Consider the following 16439-nt stretch of genomic DNA (forward strand, 5'->3'; position numbering starts at 1 on the left):
AAGAGGTAGTGAACTTCCTGTAATTAAAGATGTCAATCTTGGGACTTCCCTGGTGGTCCAGTGGTTAAGACTTCGCCTTCCAATTCAGGGGTTGTGGGTTCGATCCCTGGTCAGGGAGCTAAGATCCCACATGCCTCGCGGCCAAAAAAACAAAACATAAAACAGAAGCACTATTGTAACAAATTCAATAAAGACTTTAAAAATAGCCCACATCAAAAAAAAAAGAAAAATCTTAAAAAAAAAAAAGATGCCAGTCTTGGCTAGGTGGTCACCAAGGGAGTGTGTTGCAGAAGGAATTCAGACACAGAGTGAAGCACAAGGTATGGGGAAGGGAAGATGTGTGAGGCAAAACAGAATGTATTTCAGGGTTTCTTCTAACCCTAAGATACCATACTAAACTACAGAGTGATTAGGAAATAGGAAATGAAGGCGCTTCCATAGAAGTTGTATAGAAACAGTCAATTTAAATTGTAATCAATGCAAATAATTAGGCCTAAACTTAAGATAGTGCAAAGAATTTCTGTAGAAATGATGAAGGGCGAAGAAGAAGTAACAAGAATGAGGAGAAGGATAATTGATGGTCCTGGTGGAATCTAAAATAGAGGCAAGAAAAATTTTTTTCTATCAAAGGTCACAAAACCATTTAAGATATGCAGAAGATCTACATAAACAAACAATACATAAATTCTTCCTTCTCTCCTTCCTTCTTTCCTTATCCATCTCGCTATCTATTATCTATCTACTATTTTTGTCTATCTACCTATCTATCTATCTGGTATCATCTATCTATCTACCATCTATTTATCATCTATTTATCTTTCTTTCTATTCATCTTTAGAGGAGGAGCATGGTTTGAATGGCTTTTGCCTCTCTAACTGTGTGAAAGTTAAACAGATAGACTTATATATGGATGCATAAAGAAAAATTCTAAAATTCACCAAGGGAGAGAGACTGAAAGTAGAGAGAATGGAAAACAGACATAAAGGAAATAGGAAGAAAGAAGAATGTGAACAGATGCAGATTATATTTTATAAAAAGTTATCTATGTATATGTATACATGAAAAATATAAAAGACAAGAAGACGATGCATCAAACATCAATAGAGATAATTTTTTAGATATTATTCAGTACTTTCTATATTTTCCCAATTCTCTACAAAGAATTTATATACTTTTTATAATCATCAAAATAAATCAAGTTTTAAGTGGTGAGAGAGGAGGGTGCCTTACTAGCTTTACATTAATGTGTTACTACTAGAAGGGTAGACAGAGCCTAATGTGTGTCTGTAATAGAGAAAACAAGTCCTTGATACTTGACAAAGTGCTGAAAAAGGAAAAACATACATGTATTTTAAAAATTCTGACCTTTATAAATACCCTAGTAGATTTTTTTTTTAAAACAGGTACATGTTTTAAATTTTTATTAATTTTTACCTAAAAATTGGAAGGATAGACTTTTTGGAAATCATCTATTTCCCTCATTTTTCATGGTTAAAAACCTTGTAAACGGTTTTCTGGATGTGTCATAAATTATCAACTTAATTCCAAGGGCCCAACTTTTTAATAGTAGGATTGCAGAAATATGACAGGCTGCTAGACATGTTTTAGATTAGAGGACCTTCTTCAAAGCTTCTCACATTTTACACAAATATGGGTTCCTTCACATAGTGGTTCTGTCTCTGGGTTATTGCAGAGTTCCTTGGGAAAGCCCTTGACTGCATCAATTACTGGGCCTACTTTGTTGAAATTACCCAGCGGTCAGCTTGGCATTTGTTCTGCTTAAGTTGAGACCGTGTTGTGGAACAGCCAGGTCAATGTAAGCATAGATTGGGTACTGCAGTTTCAAGAGTCCAGACCAGAGGGTCTTGGGAGAATTTCTTTGGTTCATTCTATTCTGAGAATTCTTGGGTGGCTGAATGCAGCCTAGAGTCACTAGTGAAGTCTGGGTTCATTTTGGGCAACTACAGAAGATTCCACAGATATTTCTCACATTGTTTTTTGGAGTGGAATTGATTGCATCTGAAGAACTGAAATTTATTCATTTATCCATTTACTTAACAAACATCTACCATGGGCTAGTGAAATTGCAGGTACAAACGCTGTAGAGTCTCTCTGTTCCTAAGAAAAACATGCCCTAATGGGAAAAGAAGTATGTAATTTATGATTGAGATATACCAGGGATATTATGGCAGGACAAGAGGAAGAATGATTTAAACGAATAGGTTCCTGGGCATTCTCCTAATCCAGATCACTCTATCCTCCCTCAGGATTATCTTGGGTGCTTTGGGGACAGTAGAGAAATTGTGTTTTGGGAGCTGCCTGGAATGATCTATCCATAAGGTGGTGAGGTCTTTTCACTTTTAGGGAAGATGCCAGGCCTTCACTGCACCCTGATGGCTCCATGTAACAATATTGCCACCCACTGGTGATAAAGAGTCTCTCTGGGCCTTGACCTTGGCCCTGAGCCAGGATGGTGCCAGTTCTGCTGGACAGAATTAAAAGCCAGTTTGGAACACTCTGGTCATGTAGGAACAAGTTTAAGGTCATTGATACAGTTGGCTGGTATTGAAAGCAAATTAGTTTCATGTGACTCATCATATACATCATATGATACAAAGCATGCATACATGCAAGCAATATAGAAAAATAGTAAGAGCCCAGCCTCCAGAGTTTGAATCCTAGCACTGCCAATTTCCTGATAGCTGTGTGATCTTGGGCAAGTTACTTAACCTCTCTATTCTCATTCTTCTCTTGTCAAATGGGTAAGAAGAGTATTTACCTCACAGGGTTGTTCTGAGAGCTAAATGAGTTCATCCACATAAAGTGCAATGCCTGGCACAAAGTATTCAAAGTATGTCAACAATAATACATTATCACCATTACTACTTTGACATAGATAGGAACCTCTGTCTTCTTTCCCCTTAAAGAGACCCTTTGCCTTGCTCAGCAGGCTGTAGAGATTTTGTGAGCTGAAACATTTTGCTATTTCTCGCGTTTTCTCCTACAGTCCCTCAGGGTGTACTGGCTGAGGCTTTAAGGGTGTTTTATAAAGTGCCAGTCATATGGGAGGAGGAAAAAGAGTTTCTTTTTAACATTTTAAAGAGAAAAATAGCTCCAAGCTTTCTGCATGTGCCAGCTGAGAACAAATACTGAAAGCAACCTTCACGCCGTGGGAGTGGAAAAGAAGGGATTTCATTCTGTGGGGAGGAAGTCTTGCAACAGTTTTATCTCAAGGGTAAGTATCTGGCCACAATCAGACCTTTCTTCATAACCAAACTTGTGATGCAACATAAACACATGCTGTATTTCTTTGAATCTCATCATCACTGTGTTCCTCGGGGTGACTCTTCTGACCTGTGAATGACATTCCATGGCTCGCATCTCTACTGGACACAGGGTCGGAGATAGTGCTGGGAAATGGAATCTGCTGTTCTAAGAAACATGTCTGTGTTAAACTTCAGTGACGATGCCTCCCTAGAGTGCATTTTCATAAAATGAACTTTCATTTTAATAACACTAATTCTTAAAAAGAACTCAATCTTCAATGCATAGGACCTTTAGTATGTGTGCAATAAATGGACTGACTGACTGATGTAGTATTCATGTTCAATAGCTTTCTCACCCATTGGAGTCTTGTGGAAATCTCCTTGATGTTAAAAATATTGTGTCAAGAAGTTCTTTGGTAAATAGGCAAGTATAAATCTTAAATGATTTTATGAAGGACTATGCTAGCCTAGCCAGTCTTTGGAAATTAAAAAGTAAGCCAAGCCTTACTTTGAACACTGTTCCTTTGATCTTCCTTACTTTCTTCTTGATCAAATGTATGACACCACCCACCTCTTTCACTTTTAAGAAATGGGAAGTGTTCATGTCAGGAATTTGCCATTTTAACTGGGGACTCTGGAAGGAGAGGAATAGGTGAAGAAGCGGGGTTTGTTTAGTTTGCAGAAGAGTAGACTTAGTTGGACATGACTGCTGTTGGAAAAGATGGAAGAGAGTTTACGATTGTTTTCTGTAGATCCAGAGGGAAGAACTAGTATTGGTGGGTAGAAATTGGAATAATTAAGATTTTTAATAACTAGAGCTGTTCAGAACTAGAAGGGAGTATATTGTGAGCTGTGTGCTCCTCATCACTACCCATGTCTAAGCAGGTTCTGATCAAGCATATCTCGGGATGCTCTCGAGGAGATGTCTGTATTGAGTAGAAGGTTGACCTCTAAGGTTCCTTCTGTGATTAATATTCTATGTGTCTTTCTCCTATCTGTGTAGAACCAAATAATGAATCACCTATTGTTGATGAACAATGACTGTTGTGCTGAAAAGGATTTGGAGAAGTGGGTTTTCCTCGAGTCCTTTAAAAGGTATCCTTCCTAGTGGCCCTCCACTGTGGCCACTTGTAAAACTGCCCCAAGTGCCTTGATCACCTGAAAATAGTTTAAGAAAACAAATACAATTTGGGTGGCTTGTCCAAGTGTCAGAGATTGAACCAATCTATCTCTCTGTAGTCCTTTAGATTTGCATCTCTCCTTTTGTAGTCATCCTGTCAGCTGGGCTTCCATGGCTGTCTTCGTTGTCTTGACTCTGTTTTCTCCCTCTTCATGACTGTCTCATGGGTTCCTCAAGGTAATTGAAATGGAATCCCTTCTTACTATACTGGAGTTGTTGCTTTATAAAAGGTACAGAATAAAACCCAGCCTGGTGAATAATCACCCTTCACATGACCCCACTAGAATTCTGGCAGTATGGCTTTGCTTTCTTTGCAGAAAAAAAATCTCGAACATTAGATAGTAGAAGTTAGAGTAGTGTTGGATACATTGTAGATACTTGATAAATATGTTTATTGATTTAATTAGCATATTCTTTTCCAACTGGCAAATTGAAGAATACATATACGAAATGAAGTCTCATTCTTTTCAATCCTTGGGAATAGAATTAGGAAAAGTGATAGAAGAAGGAGTCTTCTGTTCCTTTAAATAATTTCATAAGGCATATCACTAGCATTTCAAGTAGAGTTGAAGTAAATGAATAGCTTCCCTCAACTCTCATAGATTATGGATATATGGTTAAGTAAGGCTGATTTAAACTGTATCATCAGAGCTGTGAGTATGTAATATTGTGAGGTCTAAAACAGTGACAACACAGCAAAGGAAACCATAAACAAAATGAGAAGACAACCTATGGAATAGGAGAACATATTTGCGAACAGTGCAACCAACAAGGGCTTAATTTCCAAAATATACAAACAGCTCATACAACTCAACAACAAAAAACCAAACAACCCAACCAAAAAATGGGTTGAAGACTTAAATAGACATTTCTCTGAAGAAGACATACAGATGGCCAATAGGCACATGAAAAGATGCTCAACATCGCTAATTATTAGAGAAATGCAAATCAAAACTATGAGGTATCACCTCACACTGATCAGAATGGCCATCACTAAAAAGTCTACAAATAACAATTGCTGGAGAGGGTGTGGAGAAAAGGAAAACCTCCTACACTGTTGGTGGGAATGTAAATTGGTGGAGCCACTATGGAAAACAGTATGGAGGTTCCTCAGAAAACTAAACATAGAATTACCATAGGATCCAATAATCCCACTCCTGAGCATATATCTGGACAAAACTATAATTCAAAAAGATATATTCACCACTATGTTCATAGCAGCACTTTTCACAATAGCCAAGACATGGAAACAACCTAAATGTCCATGGACAGATGAATGGATAAAGATGCCATTTGTAGCAACACAGATGCAACTAGAGATTATCATACTAAGTGAAGTAAGTCAGAAAGAGAAAGACAAATACCATATGATATTACTTACATGTGGAATCTAAAATATGACACAAATGAACTTACCTACAAAACAGAAACGGACTCACAGACATAGAGAACACACTTGTGGTTGCCAAGGTGGGTGGGGGAGAGGGGCAGGGATGGACTGGGAGTTTGGGGTTAGTGGATGCAACCTATTACATATAGAATGGATAACAACAAGGTCCTACTGTATAGCACAGGGAACTATATTCAATATCCTGAGATAAACCATAATGGAAAAGGATATAAAAAAGAATGTATATGTACATATAACTGAGTCTCTGCTGTACAGCAGAAATGAACACAACATTGTAAATCAACTATACTTCAATTTAAAAAATGCAAAAAAAAAGGTGACAACAGAAATGACTTCTCAATTAAATCTGAATCTCATAAAGAACTTTCTTTTTGAACAACAGAAATATTAGCCAAGTGTATTACTATGAACCACTCTGGGTTCAGTTCTCTATTTTGTAAAATAAGGTTGACGACATCCCTGGGTCTCAATACTGGCTAAACATTAGAACCATCTCGGGAGATAAAAAACAAAAACCCAAAAAAAAAAAACCCCTGATACCTAAGTGCTAACCCCAGATATTTTGATTTAATTGATCCGTCATTTCATGTTATTTCATTTTGGATTACAAAAATTATGAAGATACAGATAAGAAGAAAATATATACTCAAAGATAATCACTATTAAGATGTTGGTATGTTGTATATACTTGATTTATAGGCTTGCTTCCCACCCATCCTGGAGCGCTCATTCCTCCACCAGCCTGTGTAATGTAAATATGGGAGTGGGGAGAAGTGCTAGCAGGAGGGGAAGCTTGGACACCTGAAAGATCTAGTTGCTTCAGAATGTGCAGTTGTGAGCCTCTGCCCTTTCCATCTTCCCCCTCTAAAATCTAAACTGTCTCCTGCCCCCTATCCTGCACTCAAAATGGACATGGCTGAAAATAAGTGGTAACCCAACCCAAAGGCTGTATAAAAGAGAAGGCAAGTTCCTAAGGAGCAAGCATAATGGTTAAAAGGTGCAAAAAGCTGTGAGGTCAGGAGGCATAGAACAGGAGGGAGGGAGTTCTGGAAGGTGCTGTAGCTTGGGGTGGGTAGCGCCCTAGGACAGTAGACTCCTGCCTGTGGCTGAAGCTTGGGGCCAGTGGCTGCTGGTGGGGCAGGATTCACTGACCAAGGTAGCAATGCAAATCTCAAATCTCCCACACTGTGATCTTCTATGGATGAGAATACAGTCATAGAAATTGAAGAAAATGACTGAAATTTTCTGAGATCCAATGTGAGTTTGGCTAACACTAAGGCCGTTTTGCTACTCATTTATTAAGTGAATCTGTTTCTCCTCCCACTCCAAATTCCCCTCCCACAATAAGGGACCAGATGAAGGGTAATATTAAAAGGATCTAATGACTGGCTTGTCAGGTCCCCCATCAGACTGGAGGCAGGCCTAACAGCTGGAGCAGGGTTGATAACTTTTTAGCTGCTGGACTGGGGGCTGTGTGTGTTCCTGGGGAGTGGTTGGAATAATCTCTATTGATCTGAGGATATAGAGGTATTTTAATATTGTAACAACCAGTGACTAATAGTTCTTAGCATGGTGCTGGAGTTACATTTTACAAAAAAAAGATCATGCTGTACATATAATTTTGATTGTTGCTCTTTTTCAAACATTTAATATTGGATCACAAATATTTTCCTATGCCATAAGGTAAGATTTGAAAATGTTATTTATAAAATGTGGCATAAAATCCCATTGACTGGAATTAGCACAACTGATTTAATCATTCTCTTACTATTGAACATTTAAATTGTTTCTCTTTTGGGGGGAATTATTAATCCTGTAGCTATTCCAAATAATGCTATAATATTCTTGCATATATGTGTTTCTGTGCATCTTTATTTCCTTTGGACACATTCCTAGAAATGAACTTGGGAATCAATAGATTTGACTCTTTGTCAAATTGCCCTCCAGAAAGGTTGACCCAACACACCCTCCCCAAGCAGGGCTTGAGAGCATACATTTCACCTCATTCTTTTTTTTTTTTTTTAAATAGGAAGTTTTTTTTTTTTAATTAATTAATTAATTTATTTATTTATTTTTGGCTGTGTTGGGTCTTCGTTTCTGTGCGAGGGCTTTCTCCAGTTGTGGCAAGTGGGGGCCACTCTTCATCGCCATGCGCGGGTCTCTCACTGTCGCGGCCTCTCCCGTTGCGGAGCACAGGCTCCAGATGCGCAGGCTCAGTACTTGTGGCTCACAGGCTTAGTTGCTCCGTGGCATGTGGGATCTTCCCAGACCAGGGCTCGAACCCGTGTTCCCTGCATTGGCAGGCAGATTCTTAACCACTGCGCCACCAGGGAAGCCCTCACCTCATTCTTAATGACACTGTGATTTATTGTTTTTTAAAAAATAATGCTGATGTGAAAGAAGGAAAAGAGTATATCATTTCTAATGGTCACTTCTTTTATTATTCCTAAGAGAGAAGTTTTTTCACATGTTTATGGCCATTTCATGAATTACTTGTTGGTATCCTTTACATATTATTTCAAGGCATTTGTCGTTATCTAATTGATTTGAAAGAGCTCTATATACATTAAGGACACTAACTCTTCATCTGCTATCTATGCTGCAGTTATTTTTCCCTGTTTGCCACTTAAGTTCTCAGTTTGTTTTGTTGGTTTTTGAAAAATAAACCAACAAAATCTATGGATATTGCACTTAGGATTCATTGCCCGTGGAACCTTATACTTATGTGTTAACATTTAGCTGTAATTAATATGGAAATTTTAAACTTTATATTTGCATGCCACAATTACTTTCTTTCCCCAAATATTGTATAATTCTCCTTTTCTTCACTAATTTGTAAGGGCAACCTTATCATATAGTACCAACTCAATAACACCTTGGAGGAGGCTCCTACAGCCCATTCACTGCAACTGTGGCTTGGAAAGCATGGATGCCAGAACTAACTCCTCTGCAGCGGTATACGCATGAATGTGGGAATGTGGCCAAAGTGCACCTCAGTCACATTCCGTAGAGTCTTGTGGTCTGTCTCTAGTCAAGGTTCTTAGCTTTTTTGTGTTTCCTGCACGGTTTTGAATTCTAGAATTTTTGGTAGCATATTTGAAGGAATTAAACTCAGAACAATCCTAAAGTTAGCAAAAAGTTCGATACAACCATTTTGACGGCACAACAATGTCTCCCAGTAGCTATGAAAGCATCCACTGTTCCGGGGGGGTCTCTGTCACTGTCTGAATAACAATCATAATTATGGTCAACAATTATGCCACGCTTATTATGCACCAGGTACTGTGCTAAACCTTTCTAGAAATCAACTCATTTAATTCTCACCTTATGAGAATTATTCCCACTTTATGGATGGGGAAACTGAGGCACAGGGCAGGAAAGTGACTTACTCAAAGTCACACAGTTAGTAAGTGGTGAAACTCAGATAAGGCTGCAGGCTGTCAGGCCTCAGATTCAACCCTCTGACCAATGTGCACTACTGTCTATCGCTGCCCATTCACTGAGGTGGCGAAGCCCTCATATATTCCAGTGAAGCTGTGACCTTTCTTGGTGCTGGACAATATTCCACATTCCATTCTCTCTTACTCACAGCAGCCTATATCCTACTCTCCACAAGCTGTGCAGCTCAGCATTCTGCTGGAGAGACATCACTGTGCTAGAGTTTATACTCATTTGTAGCAAAAATAAAATCTACACATTAATTGAAAATTGGGAATGCATCTATGAGGAGCTGCTTGTACACCAAGGAGCGAATTAAAGTTAGTGGTAACAGCATAAAGATTCTAATATGAGGTTGAGCGAATTCTTTTAAAATATTAAGATAAATGTCAAATAACCAAGGAACAAATAGCTCTCATACTGAAGCACAGAAAGAGAATGAAATTTTTCTAATTTATTTTCTAAGGCTAGCATAAACTGCTAAAGACATATGCATACAGGCACCTATAGATGGACCCAATTTGTAAACTCAGAGTTCTAAGTTTTAAATTAAATTCTGTGAGATCAGATTAAGTTGGATATTGAAAGAATAATACACCATGACTGAACAGAGTTTATTCTAGAATATAGATGTTTTGATTTTCCAGTGTCTATTAATAAAATATATCACATCAGTAGAACAAAGGGGAAATATATGATTATATGAATAAAGAATAGAAAGGCATTTAATAAAATTTGATATCTGTTCCTTAAAAAAACACCACACCTAATAGTGAAAAAATAGGGAAAGAAAGAAGACAAATTTTATCTAATGCAGTAATATATGAAGCAAAAAGAAATGAGATAATAATCATAAAGGAAGAGCAAAATTATCAAAGTTTAATCAAAGCTAACTTTTACTCGTGTTCTTTGCACTGTCCTAACAGTCTCCTTTAAATTAAGCTATTTATTTATTTCAACAATTTTATGAGTAGGTAGTATCTTTACCCTATTTACAGATGAGGGAATTGAAGCACAGAGAGGTTTAATAATTTCCCCTAAGTTGTACAGCTATTAAATGGCAGAGCAGGATTTGAAACCAGTCCATCTGGTTTCATCCTGTGCACCAGGATGGCACAAGAGAATTAACCACAGAACCATTAGAATTAATAAGCTAGCCAGACTTAAAAATAAGTATGAAACTAAATAGTTCTTCTATATTAAATAATATGAAGAAACTAACTCCTCCTTACATTGAAAATAACTCACTAAAATGAAAATATAAAATACCCAGTAATAAATATTCAGAATCTAAATAAGGAACTAAGAAAAGAGTTGGATTCATGAAGATACATGCCATGTTTCCAGACAGGAGAACTAAATAGTATAACTAATTTTAATTATTATACAGATTCATTTTTAAGTTTAATGTCATTTCAGTGAAAGTTCCAACAGGTTTTTGGGGGTGTGGGCTCAGAAAAATGATATTGACTTTCATTTGTAAAAACAAATGGATAAATTTATGCTTTAAAGAAGAAAAAAAAGAATATACTTAAGTATTTGCTTATCTATACCTAGAATCTCTTTGTAAGGATATATAAGAAACTGCTTACATTGTTTTGCTTCCAGGAGGGGATTTGGATGGCTGGAGGGGTTGGTGTGAAGGGAGATTTTTCACTGTACATTGTTTTATACCTTGAAATTGTGTGAATGTATTACTACACCAAAAGCAAAAACAAACAAAAAGAGGAAAAAAAAATTGAAAAAGAAACCCCCCAAAAATTGAAAAAAGTATTGAAGGAGGATTTCTCTATCAAATCGTAAAACATTATGAAACTATAATAATTTAAAAAGTAAGATTGTGCTTCAAGACTAGATCGATTCCTAGAACAGCACAGAAAGTCTAGAAACCTGCCTGGCACTAGCATGGAAAGTGGAAGCTAAAGGTAGGCTGGCTTTTAAGCAATGGGATGAGTTATATCTAGAAGGCAAGTCTCAGACTGAGAGGACAGAACTCCAGAAAAAGAGGAAAGGGAATGTAGAAGTTCTCCAAGACCTGTGAGCTTTTCTGGGAATTATTTTCTTTCTGATGTGGTTTTCTTGCTAGGCAAATTCTGCCCCTTCCAACTTCCAAACAAAAAGCAGTGCTATCAAAAACAGACACCTAGATCAATGGAACAGAATATAGAGCCCAGGTGGGACTTCCCTGGTGGTGCAGTGGTTAAGAATCCACCTGCCAATGCAGGGGACACGGGTTTGAGCCCTGGTCCAGGAAGATCCCACATGCCGCGGAGCAACTAAGCCTATGCACCACAACTACTGAGCCTGTGTTCTAGAGCCCGTGAGCCACAACTACTGAGCCTGCGTGCCACAACTACTGAAGCCCGCATGCCTAGAGCCCGTGCTCCGCAACAAGAGAAGCCACTGCAATAAGAAGCCTGTGCACTGCAACCAAGAGTAGCCCCCGGTCACTGCAACTAGAGAAAGCCCGCGCAGCAACAAAGACCCAACGCAGCCAAAAAAAAAAAAAAAAAGAATATAGAGCTCAGAAATAAACCCATACACTTATGGTCAATTAATCTATGACAAAGGAGGCAAGAATATACAATGGAGAAAAAAGACAGTCTCTTCAATAAGTGGTGCTGGGAAAACTAGACAGCTACATGTAAAAGAATGAAATCAGAACATTCTCTTAACACCGTATACAAAAGTAAACTCAAAATGGATTAAAGACCTAAATGTGAGACGGGATACTATAAAACTCCTAGAGGAAAACATCGGCAGAACACCCTTTGACATAAATCACAGCAATATTTTTTTGGATCTGTCTCCTAAAGTAAAGGAAATAAAAGCAAAAATAAACAAATGGGACCTAATTAAACTTCAAAGCTTTGCACAGCAAAGGAAACCATCGACAAAATGAAGACAACCTACTGAATGGGAGAAAATATTTGCAAATGATATGACTGATAAGGGATTAATATCCAACATATATAAATAGTTCATATAACTCAACATAAAAAAAAAAAAACCTGATTAAAAAATGGGCAGAGGGACTTCCCTGATGGCGCAATGGTTAAGAATCCGCCTGCCAATGCAGGGGACTTGGGTTCGAGCCCCGGTCCAGGAAGATCCCGCATGCTGCAGAGCAACTAAGCCCGTGCGCCACAACTACTGAGACTGCGTGCCACAACTACTGAAGCCCAAGTAACTAGAGCCCGTGCTCTGCAACGAGAGAAGCCACTGCAATGAGAAGCACGTGCACCGCAATGAAGAGTAGCCCCCCCTCACTGCAACTAGAGAAAGGCTGCATGCAGCAACAAAGACCCAACGCAGCCAAGAAAAAAAAAAAAAGAGCAAAAGAACTGAATAGACATTTTTCCAAAAAGGAAATGCAGATGGCCAACAGGTACATGAAAAGATACTCAAGGTTTCTAGAGTTTTGGGGCCAGGACTAGGGAGGTATGCCATGCCAGAATGTCTTTACAGGACAACTTTGGCCTGTACTGGTCCATCTCTGGTCCTCACCATCATCCTGCTTTGCTTCTTCGGCCAATATTGCCAGGGCCACTTCGGCCAGTACTAATGTATTCTCTGTCCTAAATATGACTGTAGACCCAATTACCGACATGCTATTGGAATTAGAAACACAGTCACTGAACAATAAGCAGAAAAGAAGAAGGAATGATAATAAAGAGGACAATCACCATTCTCCCCAGTCCAAAAGGAGTAAGAGAAACCCTGTTTTTCAGGAGTCTCAGGATGCAACGAAAAACAATAAGGAAGGAACCACTAAGAGGAACCAAAGTGTGTGCATGTTCAAGCAATGATAATGACAGGAGCAGCAGTGTTAATTCCCCAGAGAGAGTAACTGGATCAGAAAGCAGCTTAAACCAGATCATTGCTGAACTCAACAAGAGTACCCCTCAGTCCTTATATGAGGGGTATGTGCTATGCCAAGGTCCTTATTCCCACATCAACCAGATCATAAGGGAGGCACACTTCAACAGCCTATAGCAGCAAGGACAATCTCCAACATGATGAACCAGGAGCTCCTTATTCCAGCCTAAAATTTGTTTATAAAAGCGATTGCACACACACACACACACACACACACACACACACACACACACACACAAAAGAAAAGATGCTCAACATCGCTAATCATCAGGGAATGCAAATCAAAACCACAATGAGACATCACCTCACACCTGCCAGAATGGCCATCGTCAAAAAGAACACAAGTAACAAATGTTGTCAAGGATGTAGAGAAAAGGAAACCCACCTACACTGTTGGTGGGAATGTAAGTTGGTGCAGCCACTGTGAAAAACTGTATGGAGGTTTCTCAAAAAACTAAAAACAGGGTTACCATATGACCGAGCAATTCCACTCCTGGGTTTATATCCAAATATAACAAAAACACTAATTCAAAAAGCTACATGTACCCCAATGTTCATAGCAGCATTACTTACAATTGCCAAGATATAGAAGCAACCTAAGTGTCTGTCAACAGATGAATGGATAAAGAGGATGTGGTGTATATATACAATGGAATACTACTCAGCCATAAAAAGGAATGAAATGTTGACATTTGCAGCAACATGGATGGAGTTGGAGGGCATTATGCTAAGTGAAATAAGTCAGACAGAGAAAGACTGTATTATATCACTTATATGTGGAATCTAAAAAATACAACAAACTAGTGAATACAACAAAAAAGAAGCAGACTCACAGATATAGAGAACAAACTAGTGATTAACAGTGGGGTGGTGGTGGGGAGGAGGGGGGCAGTAGGAGGTACAAACTATTGGATATAAGATAGGCTCAAGGATATACTGTACACATGGGGAATATAGACAATATTTTGTAATAACTGTAAATGGAAATTAACCTTTAAAAATTGTACAAAAAATTAAAAAATAAAATTTAAAAAAGGGGTGCTATGCTATGAATTCATTATAGGGGGGGAGGTAACTTGAGGGATGGATGTTCTCTTGACCAGGGAAGACCGGTTGTCCATAGGACCTTAGGTAAGTCATCTATAAGAATCACTAGCACTTGCTAAGTGGTTACTCTGGGCCAGGCATGGTTCCAAGTGCTTTGTATGTATTATGTCATTGAATCTTTCTAACCATCCTCTGAAGAGTGTTATAACCATCTTTATAACAAACCTATAACGCCCTCTAGCAGTTACCGAGTGATTACTATGGGCCAGCAGTGGTTGCAGGTACTTTGCATGTATTCCTTAATTCAATCTTTATAAACAACCCTTTGTAACAGCACCATCTTAATTTACAAGGTAGGAAAGTGAGGTACAGAGATGTTAAACAGCTGGGTCACACAGTAAGCGTCACCAGCATAGCCCACTAACAATTCATGGAAAAATAGAATCTGGGTAATAAAATAGTCGAACCTTTTTTTCTTTTTCCTTTGTGATTAGTCTGGTTTCACTTGCTCGCCGGGAGCCGCGTGCAGAGGCCTCGGACTGGTACTTGGCACTTCAGACCAGAGCTCCTCCTCGTGTGAAGCGCCCGTGCCAGACACCTCAGCTCTGGGCGCGGGCAGAAGCGCCGCTGCACACACCGCCTCAATTCAAGATGGCCGCGGGCCGTGGGCAGAGACGCTGCTCCGGGCGCTGCGCTCTGGAGCCTGAGCAGTACGGCTGCGCCTGCCCTGGGAGAGCTCCGCCCCCCCAGCTCCTCCCCCCGCCCCCTCCCCCGCCCCCCCAGGAGATCCTATAAAGCAGCCCCGCCCACAGCCTGTGAGGACAGCGTGTCCTCTAGAGAGTGAGCTCGCGTCTCTCCATTCTTTGAGCAAAGAAGAAAACTCCCCTTTACTTCTGAACCAAACTCAGACTCATTCTGTTGGTTCCAATGACACCGGCAGAAGGACCGATGCTGGGGCCTGACTGGAAAGGGTCGGTAAAAAGAGTGGCAGCATTGGGACTTGAATTGTTTGGTTTGACTCCAGTGGCCATTACAGTCCAGTACACTGTACCACCGCTAACCCCTCTGTTTCAGTGTTCACATGTAAAAAGTGAGGGAGCTGGATTACACGTTCACTGAGTTCCTTTCAATTCTACAAGTTACTACGATTCTAAGACAAAACACTTCCAGGATCTGGACTGGTTTCTGCAGTGACCACCTGAAAGCAGACAGCTGTGAGCCCATCCCGAGACCTCTCCGTGGTGGTCATGCTGAGTCAGCTGACTTGAACAGCACTAAGTAAGAAGGATAAAAATGTCATTTCAGATGAATTTCAGGTGTTCCTCTCATGATTCTTAAAAGTAAGGTGTTTTTGTTTTTGTTGTTGTTGTTTCTGGGTTTTTTTGAACACCAAACTGTGTTCTGATTTACTGTTGTGAGTTAGAGAACAGAGGAATGATCTTGGGGTCACCCAGGATCAAAGCTTAGGATGTCAAGGTTAAAATAATTCTCTTTCCTCTTTATCAATTGCTATTTATTTGTGACCTTGATTACAGGGTCGGGGCCCTCTGAAATGTCTCTTGGAGAAATATTAACCTGTTGCTGCACAGAACAAATAGGCTGAGTAGGAAAATGATAAAGAACCGGGCTTCAGAAGCTTCTGTGGTGGAAGCCAAGCCCTGACCTTACAGATTCCCAATTCCCATCACATCAGTTCTACAGGTCGAATTCCAGTGTGATCCTACCCTTTTAGCTTCCTCCTCCTCCTCCTAGGAGTCTGGTGTCTTTCTTTGCTCTAAAGGCAGGTTGCCATGGAGACTGGATCTACTCCTACCATGGAAGAGGTCAGCCTGTCACTAAGCTGAGCCTACTGGGCAGAACTCATTGCAAATGGAAGCTCAGCCCTGGGGAGACTTGAGCAAACCTAGCTGCCGTCACCTTTATTTTCCTTTGTGCTAGGAGTCATGAAGGGGTTGATGAGGTGGGTTATAGGAATCCAGAAAGTATAACTTCATGGTGAACAGGAGTGTGAGGAGGGCTTGGGGGTCAGAAACCAGAGTTAAAAATGGGAGCTTTGCCTTTGTCCTGTGTGGCCTTGGATAAGTCATGTAACCTCAGATGGACTAGAAATGGAATCTATCTGACAGGCTGTGTTGAGGATCCAGTGAGATGATAGGAGTGAAAGTTTTGCACAGTGTCTGGCTTAATATATGGGAGCTGCTTAATAAACCAGAGTTAT

The 16439-nt window shown here is 39.6% G+C and overlaps 1 protein-coding gene across 3 annotated transcripts in view; it reads right to left on the reverse strand.

Annotated features, from left to right (window-relative positions):
* Window positions 1-16439, reverse strand: part of ANKRD55 (ankyrin repeat domain 55) — a 502662-nt gene that overhangs the window by 68176 nt on the left and 418047 nt on the right. The window contains exon 1 of one of the 3 annotated variants that reach the window (XM_082382341.1): window positions 14689-14917. The exons of the other annotated variants lie outside the window; for them this stretch is intronic. The gene's annotated coding sequence lies outside the window, so the exon portion shown is untranslated. Of the gene's footprint in view, window positions 1-14688; window positions 14918-16439 lie in introns of those variants that run through there. 3 annotated transcript variants of the gene reach the window in all.

The sequence above is a fragment of the Balaenoptera borealis genome (genome assembly GCF_965194805.1).
Source record: "Balaenoptera borealis genome assembly, chromosome: 2".
Taxonomy (NCBI): domain Eukaryota; kingdom Metazoa; phylum Chordata; class Mammalia; order Artiodactyla; family Balaenopteridae; genus Balaenoptera; species Balaenoptera borealis.